Source organism: Hippocampus comes, unplaced genomic scaffold (genome assembly GCF_001891065.2).
Source record: "Hippocampus comes isolate QL1 unplaced genomic scaffold, H_comes_QL1_v1.1 scaffold355, whole genome shotgun sequence".
In the NCBI taxonomy this organism is placed as follows: Eukaryota; Metazoa; Chordata; class Actinopteri; order Syngnathiformes; family Syngnathidae; genus Hippocampus; species Hippocampus comes.
The window spans coordinates 36,600-42,500 of record NW_017805284.1 but is presented as its reverse complement, the minus strand read 5'-3'; positions in this window follow the sequence as shown (position 1 = coordinate 42,500).

The following is a 5,901-nucleotide window of genomic DNA, read 5'->3' as shown; positions in this document are numbered from 1 at the left end:
ACTATAGAAATAATTTCATATATCTTTTCCCATTTATATGATTTGCATTATTCTATTTAAAGCCTAGTGGGCTGCAGTATTTCTCCTCGTAATTACACAAATGCGCATCGAGATCTCTCTTTGTCTGGCCTCTTATTATGTGTTTCAGCGTAATTTCGTTGTGCAAATGCATTTATCATGCTCATAAAAATATGGAGATTATTTTTACCTTAAGAAATGTTGCGTTTTTTTTCAGCGGGGGACCGCGTCAGCGGCCTAACCCGGAGGCTCCCGGCGGCAGGGACACAGAAGCACACCCCCGCCTACTCATTGGCCAGCGGTTTATAGTACGGTACGGCGCATATAATTACAAAATTGATTTTTCTTCATAAATCTGAGCATGCGGCTCTTAATCAGGTGCGGTCTTGGACGTCATGGGACTGGCACAATTTATGAGAATGCAACACGGAGATATAATTTCCTGAAAACCCTGAAAAGACAGGTAGCTGAATGGAAATACATTCTCCTATATTCAGTAATCTTTTTCGATTTAAAGCAGCTGTCACTGTTTTTCAGAATTTCAAAGATGACAATAAAACACAGGGCAAAATGGAGAAAAGCCAGTGGGATCTGAAACACATTCGGTTCCTGTCTCGAAGGCTCACCAGGCTAGATGATTTTATTGTCCAGTACCAGCTCATCCACATGGCTATGCTGAAAGAGTTTGACGACTCCAGTCGGTCTTTGAAAAGAAGGGTTAGCAAATCACACCATCCATCTAAAATATGACTACAATATATACTTTTTACATAAAAAATATTTAAACAGTGGAAACTACAACAATACTTAAGTCAATTGCTTCCAAATGTATTTGCGGTAATCCTTAAAAATGGGATGTTTATGACTGTGTTCATGACAAATCATGCAACAATCTTTGAAAAAAAAAATCCTGCCTGTTGTACATTTCCACACATAATAATGTGTACACTTTTCCTTTACTCAATGACAAACGTCTCGTTGATGGTGGAGTGGTACGCTCGCCTGACTTATGTGCGGGCAGGGTGTGATCGGTTCCCATTCAATGAATGTGTGAATGGTCTCTACGCGTGCCATGTGACTGACTGGTGACCAGTTCAGGGTGCAGTCTTCCCTCCGTCTCAAGTTAGCTGGGATAGGTTCCAGCAATTCATCGCATCCCTGATAGGCGGTGTTGAAAGTGGATGGATGGATAAATGACAAACACATCACACACTGATGTGTTACTGTTCAAGCTCTCATTCAAGCTTAAGATGGCAGATTTGAAACAAGCCTTTCTCTGTTCACAAGGTCAGCAATGAAACCACTGATGTCAGAGCTACTCAGGAATCTGGTTCTCAGTGTTGTGGTCCTCGAGCCGGTCCTTGGCCTCGAGGACTGGCTCGAGGACCGAAAGTCGGTTATTGGTCCTTGGCCTCGGCCTCGGAGTCAAGTCCTTGGTCCTTGGCCTTAGCCTCGGAGCCAAGTCCTTGGCCTTGGCCTGGGTTGCCGGTCCTCGGACACAACACTGGCTCTAACCCCTCGTCCACAGGTATAAAATGGGTCCGAGGGGTCCAAGGACCGCAAAAATCATGAAGAAATCAAACAAACTTCATCCAGGGAAACCCATATTGTTGGATTTATCTGGTGCTTTAAGAGGGGCGGTGCTGCCACTGACAGGTGACAGTTAGCGCAACGTATAAAGAGCGGCATCACAGTTAGTTTCAATCACGGTCAGTTACCGTTCGCGATCGGCAGTTTAAAATGCGTGTAAAGTCTTTCTGTAACAGTGGTGTCTTTTATTTAGTTAATTTTGCACAGTTGTCACGTTTGTGCGGTGGCACTAGAATGTTTGTTTGAACCAAGTAATTTGCATTACAGCTGGAGTCAATCATGCCGGCACTTCACTTCCGGGTTTGGCCGTTGGGATTTTGAGTCCTTTTGATCGATTCCAGTTATGTTTGCTGAATGCTTTCTCATGTTTAGAACAATGAATATTGATAATACATAGTTGAAAATAATAATCCGTGTATCATTCGTTCTTTCGTTTTTCAACTGCCAATCAAAAACAAAAAATTAAAAAGGAGACTGATAATTTTGTTTTTCGTTTTCTTAATCCAACATGAAAAACGAATATATGCCTGTTTTTTCATATTTCGATTTTAGGCTCAGATCAAAAATACGAAACGGAAAAACGGGCCACTTGACTGAATTTGATTTTTATATTTAATTGTTTTTATTTATGTGACCCGGAAGTTCTGTAGGCTAATGAGAATTACCAGCATACTACGGGAGGTATCTATCGCAGCCATGGATAGCTATGTCTTGTTGTTTTGAGGAGCCAAGCGTGTCACCCTGAAGGAGGAGGACATGAATGCTGACAAAATCAGCACAATTTTCCAGGTAAATATTTTGACAAATATCTTTTTTTGTGAAATTGCACCTATGTTGCACAGCTCATCGCACCTCAACACGCCAATTTGAGATGCGTCGACTGATTCACAGCAGCCATTTTGGCACTTGGGGTGACACAAGTTACACAGCTTTAGCTGCAATTGCTAACCTTAATGCTCAACGTAACATAGACCGCATAACATGTTTGTACCGGTAACAGCTACTGCGTTGTCCGCGTTTGGTTGCCTATTTTCGGATCGCGTTTTTCTGGCAGTATGCCGTGTTATGCTGTTGACTGAACTAACCGACCGCCAAAGGATTCTGTGTTGCAGTTCGTAAATATCTAATAAATGAAAGTTTTGTCTTTTATAGAGGGCTCCGTCCTTTTTACTAAAAATAGTAACGGTATCCCACAATTCTGTGCGGCGCGCCATATTGGAGGGCTCGTGCTGATCGCGCAAGAATTTTTCACTACGCAGACTTCGACACGAAAGAGTTGTTTACTGACTAATTTGGTGATTTGTGAATGCACACTACACTGCGGGCATGGGAAAGTTATACAGCATGACGAAATATGAGCAGAATACAGACTTCATTACCAACAAGGGAAATGTTAGGTTGATTGTTTTTAGTTATCATACATTTGCATATTATTAATGATGAATTGATCATGCTTGCAAAGAAGAATGCTTATGCCTATAATTATTAATTGATTATGCTGCAAAGAAGAAGCTTTTAATAGAGATATGGTTATGCAAAAAGAAAAAAAGATATGATTTCCTTTATTGGGCTAATTATTGCACACACATCCACCTTGGGCTGAGCGATCCCACCACCTGACAAGGACCAAAAAACCAAATCTACTGATCCAGCCCCAGCTGCCCCTATTGGTGACACCATTCAACAGAGGTTGATTTCACGGTATACGGGCAAAATAACCCCGGTGAAAATCAACCTGGGACCAGGTAGTCTACCCTAAGGTCCTGAAGAAAACAACCGATATAGTTCAATTCATCATTGATGAGCCACAACCCCACCCTTCTCACCATCTCTCCATGACATTCCCGCTCACGCTTACAACAGCCCCTTCCTGGTCATTCATCCAACTTCCCTACACTACACTTTCGTCGATTCATTCATGACCCCGCTCCGGAGGACATCTGACACACCATGGACAGGGACATCCCTTAACGATCAACATTTGGTCATTGTTGCATGCATTTGCATCTTGTTCTACTAATAAGATGTTGACATCTGATCTTTCCATACAACCCTTGTTTGACGTTGCGCCAGCCGCCTGCGACGATGATGTTGCTGATACCTTTATTAAAACCATTTCCGGTGTCGGACTCTTACGAGTCCGAGAGGGGGAATGAAGTCTGTATTCTGCTCATATTTCGTCATGCTGTATAACTTTCCCATGCCCGCAGTGTAGCTTGGCGTCCTTGTAACAATCATCACCTAGAATTGGAATACTCCTTACTGAAGACGCACAAACTTTGGAATGCGCCAAGTTGAGAATCGGTTGAGGAGAAACGAAAGTTATGATATCACAATTTGTGTCTCGGTACCGCCCTTCTGATGGTATAAAAATGATGTGAATCTCTTCCTGCTTCGCACTCGTGACGCGCAGCCATTGTCTGTAATTCGTGGGTGCCCGGAATATTCTGTTATTAAAAGCTTCGAAGGAACTGTTCATCAACTCCAGCCTTTATTTGGATTACCAACATTCTCCTCATCCGAAATTCAACGAACACGCGGGGGAGAGGAGGCCGCTCTTCCCCCAACAAGAAGTATGTTGAAACATTGGATAAGCAAGCACATAGTCGGTATTTAGAAAAAATTGCTGTTATTGGCGAGGATCCTGATCAGATTGAGAAATCTGAATGGAGTGAAGATTACCAATTTTTTCCCAAAATCACCTTTCCAGATCTTGTGAACTATTTAATCTGTCAGCCAAGCCCTTTTTTCAAACTGAAGGGCTTTCAGAATTACAAGAGTTTGCAGAGCTACGACCGTTTTGTTTGTGGATGGGTACGAGATGTTCGTGTTTACAGCAAGACTTCGAGTGGACATCGGATTGTCAGAGCTAGAGTTATGCACTCTCAGAAGGAGATGTTCGTGTTTACAGCAAGACTTCGAGTGGACATCGGATTGTCAGAGCTAGAGTTATGCACTCTCAGAAGTTATCGGATCCAAGTCTAAACCCATGGATTATCACAGATGGTCAGTCAAAAATGATTTCAGCACATTGTGATTGCAAGGCTGGACTTGGAGAGAGTTGTTCACATGTAGCATCAGTCTTGTTTTATGTGGAAGCCACAGTCAGACTGAGGGAAGCCAGTTCAGTTACTCAGGTACCTGCTTACTGGATGCTGCCCTGCTTCTAAAACATCTGTGAGTTATGCCACATTGCACAAGATTGACTTTACTTCGTCAAAGACACGTAAACAGAGTTAGATGAAAAAATCAAGTGTTTCCAATACACAGGATTCAGACAGTAAACTAACTGATGAAACACCTGTGAAAAAGATGGCTAGAAGTGTGTCCCAGTCAAGGTACGACACTTTCTTCAAGCAGTTAAAGGCTGATAAACCAGTATGTTTGTCAGTCAACAGACATTATAATGAACATTATATCACGAGCAGTCTACAGGCCAAATACCCAGGAGTACTTAGTGAGCTGTTTGATGAAAGCTGTGTCGGAATGTCCCGTGAAGATCTCTTAGAACACTGTAACTCTTTGCTTCCTTTGATAACAGTTAGTGATGAAGAGGCCCAAAATGTTGAGAGGGATACAACAGAACAAGCCTACAGCAAGCTATGGTTCAGGTTGCGAACTGGTAGAATAACAGAATCCAGAATGAAAGCAGCCTGTTCAACAGCTTGAGAAAATCCCTCATTAAGTTTGCTGAAGCAAATATGTTACCCCAATGAATACAGATTTACAAATGATGCAGTCAAATAGGGGTGATAACACGAAGAATCTGCCAGGCAACAGTACATCAAAGATAACTGTAAAAACCACATCAATTTGAAGACACAAAACTGTGGACTGTTCCTAAATCCGAAGTATCCACATATGGGAGCTTCTCCAGACTGTCTAGTAGAATGTGACTGCTGTGGCAAAGTGTGCTTGGAAGTTAAGTGCCTACACTGTATGCGTAACAAGAACAGAGATGAAAGTGGACTTTTCTGAAAATTCCGGAAAAAATAAATAAATAAATAGATGTGTGTGTGTGTGTGTGTGTGTGTGTGTGTGTGTGTGTGTGTGTGTGTGTGCGTGTAACACGCACACACACACGCGCCCGCGCGCGCACTTGGCCGATCAAGCATGAATTAGTTTACACAAAACGCTATTCAAATACTCGAAATTCAATGATTAATCTTCCTTTTGTGTGCACACGTGTACCCTTTGTGGCTTCCGTTCGGGCCGAAATTTCGAAATCTCCAATATATGGCGAGGCCATGAGAATGCGAGGCGAGGGTATTACTGTTGTGGCGACTCCACTCA